This window comes from Hypanus sabinus, chromosome 20 (genome assembly GCF_030144855.1).
Source record: "Hypanus sabinus isolate sHypSab1 chromosome 20, sHypSab1.hap1, whole genome shotgun sequence".
Lineage (NCBI taxonomy): Eukaryota > Metazoa > Chordata > Chondrichthyes > Myliobatiformes > Dasyatidae > Hypanus > Hypanus sabinus.
Window position 1 is genome coordinate 53,961,156 of NC_082725.1, and position 16,464 is coordinate 53,977,619.

Consider the following 16,464-nt stretch of genomic DNA (forward strand, 5'->3'; position numbering starts at 1 on the left):
TTTAACCACTGCTAGCTCTGCAAGCAACTTCTCTGCTTCTATCAGTTCCCACATTAGGTGCCCATGCTGAATATCTGAGCATGAAGAGGTTATGGAAACCTTCTGTACCACTGCTCTCAGGCAATCGTGCTCCGTCCCAGAAGCATACCACTGTTTGTGCTCACTCTCCTCCCCCTGCTGTAGTGTGGTGCTTCTGTTAAAGCCACTCACTCTGTCACCTGAGCCGAGCACCCTCCCTGCAGAGCTCCTGCGGCTAATTCCTCTCCCGTCACTGTCACTAAGGCCCATCCAGTCTGTGGCTTCCTATCTGGGACCCACCTATCGTGGTGAACTACATATACCTGTCTGGACACGCCTCCCCCCCCCACCCCCGCTGACTGCTCCTGTGGCTCCTCCCACTGACTGTGGCTCCTCCCACGGACCCCGGTACGAAGGCGATTGGAGCCTGAGCCCTGCCCTCAGTCTCCAGGATGTAGTGTGGTGGTCAATTGCTGCTTGTTCTTTCTTCCAGCCAATAAAAGCCTATATCTCATCTCACGTCTCGGAGAGTTATTGATGGTGCATCACCTATAAAAATCTCCAGCCGTGTTTCATTTACACCAGTGTCTTCCTCCGGCTCTGTTTCCATTGGAGCCTCATGCCTCACCCTCTGGTAGGATGGTGCTTGCAGGGTTCACTCACCATTGTTACTAAATTGTCTGCTCTCGGACTGTCTGTGACTGCCCTCAACCTCCCTGTGTCCAGAAGCCCTGTCATGGTGTGTGGAGAGTGTAAAATGAGCTGCCCCACCATTACTACAGGCTTACAAACCTGCACGGTCCAAGGCTGTGACACTCTGGGGAAGTCCGTCTACAACAGGAGTCTCTTTTGTTGAATAGTGTGTGACTGCCGTATTTGTTTCACCATAGTTCCCTGCTACTGCGTTGTGATATCCTCCCTTATTGCGGCAGTCAAGGTGAAAGGGCAAACTTGTGTCTAGCGTTCCTAAAGTAGGCACAGAAACTAGAGCTTTCTTAATATTTGTGAAGGCCTTCTCTTCTACTGACCCCCACTTTACTTCCTTCAGATTGAAAAGTTGGCTTGATTCATGATGAAATGTGGCCGGGGGTGCGGGTGAGCAGATGCAAGTCTGTTCTTTTGGCAGTCAGGGTTGTCTGGCATCTCGTTCACAGCCATTCCAATATGGGTGGCCCTGAGCTGGCATCGCCTATTGGAGTCCTTAAAGCTCGCAAACCTCCCCATGATGTCAATGTGTTGATGCTACTACAAACATCTAACCTAGCACTATGTTTCTATGCTGCACACAAACATGATCAATACACAGCTCCATACTTCTATAAGAATAATCTCAGGAACCCTAAAATCCACACCTGTCCAATGGCTCCAACAATGAGCAGAATAGCAGCCCCAGAGATCCATAGAAGAGCAGCTTCAGCAAAATTCTACAAGCGTATCCAGAATATGCCAAACAACATTCCAGTTCGTAAACTCATTGAAAATGCTTCTCCAGCTTCCTGATTCAAATCCCAAAATCCTTTCTACAACTTGAAAAACCTTGACTCCTGTGATGAACACATTGAATGGTGCCAATACTGACGCACCAACATATCCCCTGGCAGAGATCTCCCCCTAGGCTTTACTACTGCTACCAGAAAAAAAACTGTACAGCGGCAAATAGACTCAGAAGTCGACATGCCAAAACATCACAAACACTACACCAATGGGGTGCCTGATACATCCCAGCTTGCCCCTGTGGTGTCCCAAACCAGCATGTCCTCCACCTGGTCCAACCACGCCCTCTCACCAAACTCTGAGATGGCATTGCTGCTGTCGATCGATGCGGCCATGAGCTAGAAGTGTGAAGAGAAAAACACCTGCCATAAGAAACAAAACATTCCCTTCAGATAAAGCCTCACTCCTTTGACTAAAGCTTTCATTGGAGCCACCAGTGCTGCAAATGCTAGTATGGAAATGGAGACACCTCTCTCTCCCATATTAGGGAGAGAGAGAACCTGCAATATGTCAAATACCAGGTGAAACGTGAAGTTTTTGGGGTAGCTGCAAGTCTGTGTCTTTTTTTTTATTTTTATTTTTTTTTATCATTTTCCCCCTTTTTTCTCTCTTTTTTCTCTCTCTGCCCCTCTCACAATCACCCCTTGCCTGCTCTCCATCTCCCTCTGGTGCTCCCCTCCCCCTTTCTTTCTCCCTCGGCCTCCTATCCCATGATCCTTTCCCTTCTCCTGCTCTGTATCACTTTTGCCAATCACCTTTCCAGCTCTTAGCTTCACCCCACCCCCTCCGGTCTTCTCCTATCATTTCAGATTTCCCCCTCCCCCTCCCACTTTCAAATCTCTTACTATCTTTTCTTTCAGTTAGTCCTGACAAAGGGTCTTGGCCCAAAACATTGACTGTGCTTCTTCCTATAGATGCTGCCTGGCCTGCTGTGTTCCACCAGCATTTTGTGTGTGTTGCTTGAATTTCCAGCATCTGCAGATTTCCTCGTGTTTGCGTTTTTAAAACTCACAGTTGCTTAGATTCATGCAGACCAATTAATACAACCCCATTGTTTTAATGTTTGACTAATACATAAGCAAATGTCTCATAGTCACCATTTTGAAAACCATATCTACAACAGAAAGTATTGTTTATTTGCAAAGGCGTGCTTTAACTTAAATTTACTGCTTGCAGTTCACAATCTGCATTAAGAACTGAAGACTGGTTCTAGGTTGAATGAATATCTGCTATATTCACAAACTGTAACTCTAGAATATATCCTAACAATGTCACAACTCTCACCAAAGAGACCCCACATGCCCCACCCACACAATTATGCACTGTAAATTTGCACATAATTGGTCATAAATAATTCTGTTCACAGTGTTATTTTGAAAACTGTGTAAACAAGCAAGGATCTCAAACGTCTGTGCAAATCAGAAATAATATCTCTTCCTCACTGACAATTAACACTGGTGCACCTCAGGGATGTGTCCTTAGCCCACTACCTTGCTCTCTCTACCCCCATGACTGTATAGCTAGGCACAGCTCAAATGCAGATTTGCAGATGGTATAATTATTTTTGGTAAAATTTCAGGTGGTGATAAGGAGGTGTACAGCACTGAGATAGATCAGCTAGATGAGTGGTGTCACAACAACAACTTTGCACTTATCATCAGGAAGACCAAGCAATTGATTGTGGACTTCAGGAAGGGGAAGTTAAGGGAACACACACCAGTCCTTATTCAGGGATCAGCTTTGGAAAGGGAGAGCAGTTTCAAGTTCTTGGGTGTCAATATCTCCAAATATCTATCTTTGACCATGGAAGAGCCCCCCATCGTTGTGACTATGAACAAAGTCACTGGAGAGACATTGAAGCAGGTGGATATAGAAGTCTTTATTCAGCAAAACAAGCAGGAGACACTCTTTGAAGAAGAGGCCTCCTGACCCAATATTACATCACATTTTATGTGTTAATGAACAAAGGTAACAACAGGACAATTGCTATAGTTACAAAGCATTCATAATGCTTCCTTTCGGTTGTACATATTTTCAAGTATCTAGGTCTTCACACAAACACACCCAAATTGAGCGTCAATCACCTCTATCTCTGAACTGCATTCATGCAGATGTAGACATCTCAGATGAATGGGTGTTTGCCCTCAACCCCAGTCCGCAGCTCCAGGAAGACCATTGTTCTAAGTTGCATTTTAAATTCAATCTACAGTCCACATTCAGATATGAAAATTGGTTGCTGTTAAAATTAATATTTACTATATTGTATAACTCCAAATAGGCCCTAATAACTGGGCCCAACATATTGATAAAATTACAAAGAAGGCATAACAGTGGTTATATTTCATTAGTAGTTTGAGGAAACTGGTTATATGACCAATGACTCTTGCAAATTTCTGCAGATGTACAGTAGAGAGCATTCTAACTGGTTGTGTCTCCATCTAGTGTGGAGGGATCACTGCACAGGTTGGAAAAGCTGCAGAAAGTTGCAACTCAGCCAGAACCATCATGGGCACTAGCCTCCCCAGCATCAAGGACATCTTCAAAAGGCGATCCCTTGAAAAGGCAGCATTCGTCATTAAGGACACCCAACACCCAGGACATTCCCTCTTCTCAATGCTGCTATCACAGAGAAGGTACTGGAGCCTTGAAGACACACACTCAATAGTTTAGAAACAGTTTCTTCCTCTCTGCCATCAGATTTCTAAATGGACAGTGAACCCATGTACAATGCTCATTTGATGACAGGAGTTTCCTTCTTGAAGCAAGATGGTGGGGAGTTAAGGTCCTGTGATGTATTGGGCTGTGTCCACTACTCTCTGAGGCTCCTTACCAACCAGCAGCAGCACAGTTGTAATCTACCATTGGTTACGTCATGGACTAGACTACCCTATACAATTACCGGTGTTATCTGTTATTTGAAAGACATTTCTGGAATTATAATAGAGCCCAACATATGCAAAAAACAGCAGAGTCATCTGAATTCATTATCAGCCTACTCGTGAGGACCCCATCATTAACCCAGATCCAACACTGCTCGACCATCCATACAAACAATATGGATGTAAGTGCAGGTCAAGGCTGAATGTCCGACATTCACCTCCAAGTTCTTTCAACGTCTATCATTGCTGTGATGGAATACCCTCCACCTGCCTGGGTGAACAGAGCTCCAGCAATTCTCAAGAAACCTGATGTTTTCTATGGAAAAGCAGTCCTTATAACTAACCCACCAATTGCTCTGTATATTCATTCTTTCCACCACCAAAGAAGAGTGACTGCATTGCATACTATTTACAAGAAGTCTCACAATTTAGTAGCACCTCCCCGATCTGCAAACTCCACCAACAGGGTGACAGAAACACTGCCATGTAACACATTATCCTGATCTGGAAATGGATTGTTGGTTCTTCATTGTTGTTTTTTTCTAAAAATCCTAGAACTTCCTGCCCAACATCACCATGGAAGTATGTTCTCCAGAAATGCTGTAAAGGTTCAAGAAAGGGGATTAGGGATGGGCATGAAAACAGGTTTTGCAACATCCTCATCTGGTGAAAGAATTTTTTTCAAGCTTAATCCTGCTTTTTGATGGAGCAACTTGAATGGATGTTATGATCTGTCTTATTCCCCAAGGTCCATTATTGTCTTGTTCAAGGGTAAATAAAATCTTCCTTTATAGGTTCTTCTTTCCTATGCTCCACCCATTGCCTGCAGCCAAAGATTCAGAGCTCTAAAAATTCTCTGTTTAAATAATGTTCTTCCACGCTCACTTGTTTCTCTGTTAGTGCAATTTTAATTTGTTAACTTTAATGCTGTCTCTCATTAGGGAAATAATATCTTCATGTTCAAATAACTGCAAATTTAAAATCAATAATAAATATATGAATGTCGGGAGGAGAATGCATGGAAGGCTATTCCACTCATGGTGATTTCAGAGCCCAGAATGTAGGTCAGTCACTGCAAAATCCAATCCAAAACTTTGGAGAATCTTGCAGAATGATATGTCTATCCATGGCCTCCTCTACTGTCAAGATGAAGCCACTCTCAGGTTGGAGGAACAACACCTTATATACCGGCTGGGTAGCCTCCAACCTGATTTATTTATTTTTCTCTGATTTATTTATTTTTCTCCCCTCCCTTTTTTTTCTCTCTCTGCCCATCACTCTGCCTGTTCTCCATCTCCCTCTGGTGCTTCCTTCCCCCTTTCTTTCTCCCTAGGCCTCCCGCCCCATGATCCTTTCCTTTCTCCAGCTCTGTATCCTTTTTGCCAATCATCTTTCCAGCTCTTAGCTTCACCCCACCCCCTCCAGTCTTCTCCTATCATTTCGCATTTCCCCCTCCCCTCCCACTTTCAAATCTCTTACTATCTTTTCTTTCAGTTAGTCCTGATGAAAGGTCTCGGCCCAAAACATTGATAGTGCTTCTTCCTATAGATGCTGCCTGACCTGCTGTGTTCTACCAAAATTCTGTGTGCGGTGTTTGAATTTCCAGCATCTGCAGATTTCCTTGTGTTTGCCACACATTGTTTAGGTAATTCACGTAGATACATTTAAGAGGAATCTGCCTTATGTACATGACGAGGGAAGGGCCATACTGAAAGCAGAGAAGAAATGGAGCAGGTGAAGGCATAATTGTCCCATTCTTGTAGTAATTTCAACATAATGTGACCTGGTCTCTACTTGTCCTTCTAGACTGCAGCAGTAATAATGTTGGTGTGGTCAATCCAACTGTGCCAGGCAGGAAAGCGAGCAGCAAAGGATCCACAAAGCCTGTTATAAGTAAAACAATTAAATGAACTGCTGGCCCGCCACCATCTGCTACCTACCTGGCATTAAGTGGTTAATAATGTGCCAGTTCCCCAAAGCAGTCCTGCTAAAGACAAATGGGTAAAACTAGTTTGTTCTTGGTAGAGAACTAGCAGAGATCAAAACAGATGTATTCTGACTTGGTGGAGAGAGAGAGAGAGAGAGAGAGGGGGGCACAGGGAAGGAGTTCCAAAAGAGTGGGACTGCACTTGCAGAGAAACCAGACCAGGAAGTTCCAACAGAGATGGGAATCAAAGGGTAAGAGGAGGTTGGTGTGGAAGATCATAAAACAACCTAACTATTTTGACTGTTTATCTGGCACATGATACACCACCGTCCTTAATGCGGGAATTATTCACATCACAGTCAAAGGCTCTGAGATGTTTGGCAATCCTGTGAGTGAATACACAGGATATATAAAGATTCGGCTGGACTGATCTTTTATTAATCAAGTTTTACCAGAACTTCAGTGCGCATAGGGAATTCTACTCCCACATCTCTTAACGTGAATGTTTCTGCTTCTCGAGTTCACACGAGGTCACAACTTGTTTTCTTAAAGTGGCAGACCACTCTAAATCTTCCTTATTTCATTGAATTGGGAGGAGGTTGTCAACATGAAGCACTTGAGCAGGTGTTAAATTTTGCTCACCCACTAAAAAGAACTGATTGTTAACATGTTGGCTGGTTAACCATTTGCTTCTGAGCCAAGATGAGGCCACCTTCAAAGTGGAGGAACAGCACTTCATATTCCATCTGGGTACCTGCCAATCTGATGGCATGAATATCAGTTTCTCCTTCTGGTTCCTCGCTCCCCCACCCCCACCCCCACTCTCACCTTCGCACCTGCCTATTACTTCCCCCCGGGTCCTCTCCTCCATCCCTTTTTCTTACAGCCCACTCTCTGCTCCTGTCAGATTCCTTCTTCTCCAGCCCTTGACCTTTCCCACCCACCTGGCTTCACCCATCACCTTACAGCTAACCTCCTCCCCTCTCCCGCCTTTTTCTCCCTTCCCTCTCAGTCCTGATGAAGGGTCTCGACCCCAAGCGTCGACTATTTACTCTTTTCTATGGATGCTGCTTGACCTGCTGAGCTCCTCCAGGATTCTGCATGGTTTGTTTGCTAAACTAGTTTCCAAAGGATTTGCTTTGTTTTCATATTTATCTTGATTTAAATCTAATAGGGTCAGATTACAAACAACTAACCGATGTTGCACTCTGGAGAGTTAAACATAAAATCAAATTGAATGTTTTCATACATTGCTGAGGAACGCCTATGTTATTGGAAGAGATTTTAAAACAATGTATACTCTAATACAAAATAAATCCTTGAAGCACTGAGCAGATCTGACCACAAGGAAGTGTTTTTACTTTCTTAGAAGGTTAAGGAGGTTCAGCATGTCACTAAACTTTCTAACAAACTCCCATAGTCAAGTCAAGTCAACTTTTATTGTCATTTTGACCATAACTGCTGGTACAGTGCTTAGTAAAAATGAGACAACATTTTTCGGGACCATGGTTTACATGACACAGTACAAAAAACTAGACTGAACTACGCAATAAAAAAAAACAACACAGAGAAAGCTACACTAGACTACAGACCTGCACAGGACTGCATAAAGTGCACAAGAACAGTGCAGGCATTACAATAAATAATAAACAGGACAATAGGGCAAGGTGTCAGTCCAGGCTTCGGATATTGAGGAGTCTGATAGCTTGGCAGAAGAAACTGTTGCACAGTCTGGTCGTGAGAGCCCAAATGCTTCAGAGCCTTTTCCCAGACGGCAGGAGGGAGAAGAGATTGTATGGGGGTGCGCGGGGTCCTTCATAATGCTGTTTCCTTTGTGGATGCAGCGTGTAGTGTAAATGTCCGTGATGGCAGGAAGAGAGACCCCGATGATCTTCTCAGATGACCTCACTATCCGCTGCAGGGTCTTGAAATCCAAGATGGTGCAGTTTCCAAACCAGGCAGTGATGCAGCTGCTCAGGATGCTCTCAATACAACCCCTGTAGAATGTGATGAGGATGGGGGTGAGAGATGGACTTTCCTCAGCCTTCACAGAAAGTAGAGACGCTACTGGGCTTTCTTTGCTATGGAGCTGGTGTTGAGGGACCAGGTGAGATTCTCTGCCAGGCGAACACCAAGAAATCTGGTGCTCTTAACGATTTCTACCGAAGAGCCGTCGATGTTCAGCGGGGAGTGGCCGCTCCGTGCCCTCCTGAAGTCAACAACCATCTCTTTTGTTTTGTTCACATTCAGAGACAGGTACTGTCTGTCAGTACATAGATGTACTGTTGTAAGTATTCTTACTAGTTGCATTATGGACTGGTGTGACATTAAAATCCACAGGAACCTAAGGAGCCTCAGAGTGTAATGGACACAGCCCAATACATCACAGGCCCTTAACTCCCCACCATCTTGCTTCAAGAAGGCATCACCTGTCATCAAAGGTCTTTACTATCCAGGCCATGTCATCTTCCATCAGCTACCATCAGGCAGGAGGTACAAAAGCCTGAAGTTTCACACCACCAATGTCAAGAACAGTTACCTCCCTTCAACCATCTGATCCTATTCTCTGCCTCAGTGTAGCAACACTTAGACCATAGTGCACTACAATAGACCTTTTTTTTGTTCCTATTGTGGGTTTTTTTGTAAAAATTATGTTTTTCTTGTGAATGTTGTGTATCTGTGTTACTTGCCTGTGATGTTGCTGCAAGTAAGATTTTCATTGCAAATGTGCATTGTGTTTATGACAGTAAGCTGAACTTGACTTCAATATTGAGCTTCATCAGAACTGGAAGACGGAATTTTCAATTAACCAAAGTTGGTTTTCAATTGCAGAGAAGGTAGGGGACATGTGGGTAGAGCAAAGGAAATACCTCACAGAGATGGTGAGACCAAATGGGTTAATTTTAGAAGCAGATTGTGCATCATTATCTTTGTTATCTGTTACTGATACCAGGTCTGAGAGACCTGCCCAACAGACCAGGCTATACCTACAGAAAGAGATAAAGAAGAGCAAAGTAGTTCTCCCGAGCATCCTAACCAATAAGGTCTCACCCTGCTTAACTAACTGAACTAATTTAAATGGACTATCTGGTCTTTGTTTTATCAGTGTCTGCAAGAATTTGATATGTATAAATTAGCTGCCACATTTCTACGTCGCAGCAGTGGCTACACCACATCCTGCATTGTGGGGAAGCCTGTAACCTAAACTAACTGTCTCTGGCAAGATGAAATAATGTGAAGATTTACCTCATTGTGCAGAAAAAGGCAGGGGCCTCACCTATGGTATTATATTCCATACTGAATGGTGCTGTATGAATCTCTAGAGAAGCCTAAAGGTTAAAAAAAATAATATTCCATGTTCAGTTTGACAGCTGCAAGCAATGATGTCCATTCCCTGTTAAAAGTCTGTAGTGTATCGCCATGTTTGACAGCTGCCTTTCACAGCTTTGTTTATGATGTAATGTTATTCTACACTCTAACTTTTCCTGGAGCTCGTCATGGTTGAAAGAGGGTCCAGAGCTGTAGAAATAACAGGTCTTTAATCGTGAGGAACAGACATTCAGGACGGTCATAATGGAAGAATCTTCCAACACTCCAAGTACATCAAAGTTTTATACTTTTAGATACAAAGTCAGCAACAAGATACAATGTCTTCAATATTTTGGATGTGGACAAATTATTCCATTGAATTGTGTGTTTATCAATGGAAGCATACCTAAGTGACAAGGCCAGCTTGGAATGTTTGTTGAGACATTCACATCAATATTCTGAAAGTTTCAGAGGACAAAAGAAATCCAGATATCCTTCTTTTTATGACTTTGCTGTGAAGGGTGATTCTCAGGAGCTACAAAACAGTCAGATATGGATAATTAGATTATGACTGTTTGATGTTTTAGGTGGCAAAATAGCCAGCCTGAAACTTCCCATAATCTTATTCCTGGATTGCAGATACAAGCCTCCCCTTCATCTCAAGCCTCAGCTTGCAGTTTATAAGCCCAGTTCTGCCTAATCTGGCCTCCAGTAACTTCTAAAGTCAAATGATGTACAAGAGCTGCTACTCAGGAAAACCCAAGCAATCCATTTAACCATAATAAAGGAAGTTCATAATGAATTCACAAGGGTGACGCTAGAATTCAGCCTTAAAGAATGTAGGAAATAGCATCAGAAAGTCAATATGATATCCTGCAATATAAGAACCAATGTGCTTGTCACGTCAAAACCTGGTGTCTTATTACCTGCATTAAGAAGAGCAAGCTTTCCATTTCAGTTAACAAACCATAACCATAAAGAAAAGTCAAAATACAAGAAATCTAAGATGCTGGAATATACAACAATAAACAAACAATTTGGAGGAATTCAATGGATCAGGCAGCATCTGTGGTGGGAAGTCTATTGTTCTCAAAATAAACTTTATTCATAAAAATATTAACAAATATAAACCATGCAATGTCTTTTTATTCTTCCATTCATAGTCAATGCTGTCAGTACTGTTCTATTGTATTCCTAAAAGCAATAAGACCATTGCCACTCATGGGGGAAATGGACAGTTGACAATTTGGGCCAATATCCTTCATCTAATAGACAGAGGGGCAATAGCCAGTATAAAGAGTTAAGAGAAAGAGATGGAGCAAGAGCTGTTGAGTGATAGGTGGATTCACATGACGAGAGATGACAAGCAAATGGAGGATGGTAGAGTGGAAAATGTGACTGCGGTTGGAAGGTGACAAAAGGTGGAATCTCGTATCAAAGGAAGGTAGACCATGGAATCCAGTAACGGAGGTGAGGTGGGCAGATGGGAACAGTGGGGAGGTGAGTGGGGGGACAACCCAATGGAAGCAGAGTGAGAATGATGGCAGATCAAGTTGGTTGAGCGGGGAGGATGGTGAAAGACACGGGGTGATGGAGGCTAGGATGGACATTGAAGGAGCTGGGCAAATCAGAAGAGTGAAAAAGGACAGAGGGAGATAATTTACTTGAAGTTAGTGAACAGTTGACCCAGGACAGTACTTAAACCCATTGTAACAACGAGATAAACTTAGAGGCCATTTTATTAGATACCAGTGTACACCAGTTCATTAATGCAAATATCTAATCAGCCATTCATGTAGCAGCAACTCAATGCATAAAAGCATGCAGATGTGGTCAAGAGGTTCAGCTGGTGTTCAGACTAAACATCAGAATGCAGAAGAAATATGATCTAAGTGACATTGACCGTGGAATGATTGTTGGTGCCAGATGGGGAGGTTTGTGTATCTCAGAAACTGCTAATCTCTTGGGATTTTCATGCACAATGTTTTCCGTTTACAGAGAATGATACGAAAAGCAACAAGATAACATCCAGTGGCCTGCAGTTCTGTTTGCCAAAATGTCTTGTTAATGAGAGAGGACAGAGGTGAATGACTAGATTAGTTCAAGCTGACAGGAAGCTGCTAGTAACCCAAATAACCACAGGTTACAAATGTGGCGTGCAGCAGAGTATTTCTGAATGCACAACACATTGAACCTTGAAGTAGATGGGCTACATTAGTACTGTGTTCCACTCCTGTACCTGATAAAGTGTCACACTATTGGTCACCACCACTTTAAGAATTATTCAATAAAAACTGAACAAAGCTCATTAGCACTTGCAGTTTTCTGATTGATGTCATTGTCAGTATACTCTCCTCAAACTTCAAACCGGGTACAGGTTTCAATGACAAACCCTTACCCTCTTCTTCAGGGATGATGCCTGGGCAAGTCTAGTTCACTGGTATTTATACCCTTGTATTCCGTCCTTTCCTGATTGGTTACCTCCTCATCCAATCAGGTTTCTGCTCTCCCGCCTTGTTTACAATTGAATTCTAGTTCCTACTTGGAGAAAGACCTTTGTCTTTGTTAAAATTTTATTTCAATGGCTTTTTTCACCAAAAGCCACAGTTCTTTTGTGCTGTCGAGTTCAATGCTTTGGTCATTGCCAATGCAGTATTCTGCTACTGCTGGTTTATGACTAAGCTTGCCCAGGCATCATCCTGAAGAAGATGGCAGAGTTTTTCATCAAAATCAATACCTGTATGAGGCTCGAAGCCCAAGGACAATTTATTCGTCATATACGCTGGGAAGGGACTAGATCCTTTGTCATTGTCAGTATTTTTAAGTGACATTTACTCACCAATAACCTGGTTAGCTGTGCTGAGTTTGGCCTTTACCAGAATCACTCAGCTTTGATGCAACTAGTAACAAAACAGCTGAATTCAATGGGTGTGGTGAGGTGGCTGCCCTTTAATGTATGTGATAACTCACTTTTCTCTTTTCATAACTGCTGTGTGCTTCTAGTGTTTTCTGTTTTTATTTTAGATTTCCAGAATCATTTTCTTTTTGGTTTTCACCCTCCTTTCATCATAAGCTCAGAAATGGGGAGCAATGTTTTTTGGGAGATAGACTTCTTAGGAAGCACCTGCTCATGAAGTATCATTTGTAAGCTCAATGGTTTATCAGATCCCTGAAATGCTGAACATCATGGACCCCATATCACCACAGAACTTTGTGAAGTTCTTCAGGGACTGGCAGCCTGCTCATCAGCCAATGTCATCTCAAAAGAAAATGCTGTGAAAGTGTCCCAGAATTCTTGAAGAAGTATGGGTCCCAGTGGTCAGGTCTCTGTTTAAACATAATAATCTTTTACAATTGTTCAGGTCTTATGGTATGTAAAAACAAAAGTTATTCTTCCCCCTCTCTCATTCTCCTCTTCCTTCTCCCCTTTCCCTCTCCCCTTCCCTCTCCCCCTCTTCATTTTCAGTAATTCATTTTATTGTTCAAATCTGCTTTTAATGCCATTCATTACAAACTGTGGAAGTATAGTTACCAAGTCAAATGAGTTTTGTCTATTTTTTGATTTATGGACAAGACCATCTTATAGACATCTGTAAAAACAGAACTGTTTGCTACCCAGGTCAGAGGAACGGCCTGTGTTTTCCAGAATGTTAGAAAGGAAAGCAAACAATATAGAAACAACTGCAAAAGAAAATCCCCAATTAACAGCACAAATAACCAGACTGTTCTCTGAACAACTATGAAAGCCTACTGTGAAAGAATCATACTAATATGTATTACATTAATACACAAGTGAATGAAGTAACTGGAGAAAAGTACTGGCAGCTAAGAAGCAGATTCTTTATTCGATGAAGCAAGACACAGCAAGCATAATAAGGACACACTTTCAGTCAAAAGGTTTGCCTGACCCAAAGTATTTTATGTGCCAAACATCAAAGGACAATTCCATATTTACAATATATCAATACTGACTTCTTTGAACTACACACGTACTTCACACCTCTCGATTTGCACCCACACCACAGACATCTAAATTAATTTTAATCAACATTGTCCAGTCCATGATTCACAGCTTTTAGGAACCTACTATTCATTTAAATTAAATCTACAATTTACATTAAAATTTGAAGATTGGTGGCTGAGAGTTTTTTTTCTAAATGTAAATGTGTTAAACCCAAAAATCGCTCTAACAACACATATTGCAATAATGCATTAGTGATTTTGTTTGGAACAGCACCTTTGGAACCAATGAATTCAGGAAGGATATACTATCTGGAGGCAGTGCAGAGGAGGTTCACCAGGTTGATTCCAGGGATGAAGGGGTTAACCTATGAGGAGAGATTGAGTCACCTGCGACTACACTCTCTGGAATTCAGGAGAATGAGGGGGGATCTTATAGAAACATACAAAATTTTGAAAGGGATAGAAAAGATAGAAGTAGGAAAGTTGTTTCCATTGGAGGGTGAGACTAGAACTAGGGGACATTGCCTCAAGATTCAGGGGAAAAGATTTGGGACTGAGATGAGGAGAAACTGTTTTTCCCAGAGAGTGGTGAATCTGTGGAATTCTCTACCCAGGGAAGCAGTTGACGCTTCTTCACTAAGTATATTTAAGATGCAGTTAGATAGATATTTACATAGTAAGGGAATTAAGGGTTATGGGGAAAAGGCAGGTAAATGGAGCTGAGTTTACGTACAAATCAGCCATGATCTTATTGAATGGCAGGGCAGGTTTGGCCTATTCCTCCTATTTTTTATGTTCTTATTAATTGGTATAAATATAATATTTCAAAGGTTTAACTTCTTCAATATTGGCATAAAAGAAGTTCCCTCAGATCTGCAACTATTAACATGATTGTAAACTGAAAATCTATAATGCATACAAACCACTCTGTGGATTTCAGTTAGCTACTTGATGAGATCATTTCCATAGCAGGAAAGGAAAACCTGAAGAGGGAATGAAGAGATATGATAAAGTTTTTAACAACCATTTAACAAGCCTTGTAGTTGTAACATGTACAACTTTCATATGACCTTGTCAAAAGTTTTTTTTTAAATCTGGCAAGATATTTCTAACGCCAATCTCCCCAGTGCAAGCTGTAATTTAGCAGAACAGACTGACCCATATACAGACCTCATGCACAGCTTTGATCAGTTAATGCTGCAAAGACCTGCATTAAAACAATGACACTGTGAAAGGCTGTGGACCGCAATTGACAGGCCAGTACACCACAGCTGTCTGTGAATGGCCAGCATTGAGACACGGCAGCTGCGATCAAGACCTGTGGTTTTTCGTGCTGGAGCACCATAACCCAGATCCAGCACCAGCTCTCATCCTACACGAGGCATCCATCCAGTTCCTCCCCCCCCCCCCCCCCCCCCCACATGGCTATAAATACAAGCACTGTCTTATCTCTGTTAAACCAGCTCATTTCCTTCAACACATGTGCTGCTGTCATTAGCAGCTCTAATTTACTGGGCAGGACTACTTGTGTTTATTAAAGCTTACCAAGGGTGTGCCCTAGTTCTTCAACGGACAGCCGGCAATTATCTGCAGGACTTGTGGTTTATTCATTTATTGCTTCGGTCGTTAGGTCCTACATTTTGTTTGTTGGCTTATAAAATGGCAGTGTATTTTACAGAAAGAAATTCTCAAGGAATCAATTCAACACTTAAAGATTTTTAAAATTTATTCATTTATTTACGGGATGTGGGCATTGCCATCTAAGCCAGCATTTATTGCCCATCCCTAGTTGCCCTTGAGAAGGTGGTGATGAGCTGCCTTCTTGAACCACTGCATTCCCTGAGGTGTAGGTACACCCACAGTGCTGTTAGGGAGGGAATTCCATGATTTGACACAGCGACAATGAACGAATGGTGATATATTTCCAAGTCAGGATGGTGAGTGATTTGGAAGGGGATTTCCAAGTGGTACCTGCTGTTCTCATCCTTCTAGATGGTAGTGGACGTGGGTCTGGAAGGTGCTGCCTTAGCGATTTGCGTTAACTTTTGTCTCTACCACACCTTCAAAATCCTAGAAAATGTAATGTCTAAGAGGTCAATTTCCAAATTTATCCATTTACTACCCAGCCTCCCCCTCAGGACATAAGTGTGGAAACACACACTGGACAGCCTTCTATCCCAAACATGTTAAGTGAACATAAAGTAATGGGTGTAGGAGTGAAGTCACTTCCAGTTTAAAAGGGCACTGCTGAAGGGGAGCAACTACTTACTGTTGGTTATCAAAACAAGGAACACAACAAAATACTTTATTAGTAACACTTTTCGGTAAAAAATAACACTACAGTAAGTGATCAAGGCAACAATGAAGACGCAAGCGAAGGTGAGGCTGAGTCAAGGGTTGAAACAAGGTGGGATTGAGGAGCAAGGTCAGAATGGAGGAAAGGAAGATTCAAGTCCCGTCCGCCTATACCAAGAGTGATCGGTCTAAGTGCCAGACCCACTTTCAAAGGTCAGGTAAGGGCCAAAATGTGGCAATGGGGTCCAGCCCCAAAGCATATCGAAGTGACTGGCCCAGGTTTGGACGATTTTAACACTGGGTCAGATTGAAAAGGCAGCGTGTCAGGACCAGAGGCAAGGGTTGGGCCAGTTCAGCTTGTTGCTCTGTGACGTTTATTCCACCATGTGCTGAACTACGGCTGAGGCCTTGGACCCACTTCAGGCTTCATGTCTGAGGACTCACTTTCAATCTAAATACTAACTGCCTACGTTCATTACGTGCACAATTTGTTTATTTTCTCTCTACACGTTGGGTGTTCGTCGATCCTCTTATTTAATGGGTTATTTTGGGTTTCTTTTTTTGTGTGACTACCTGAAA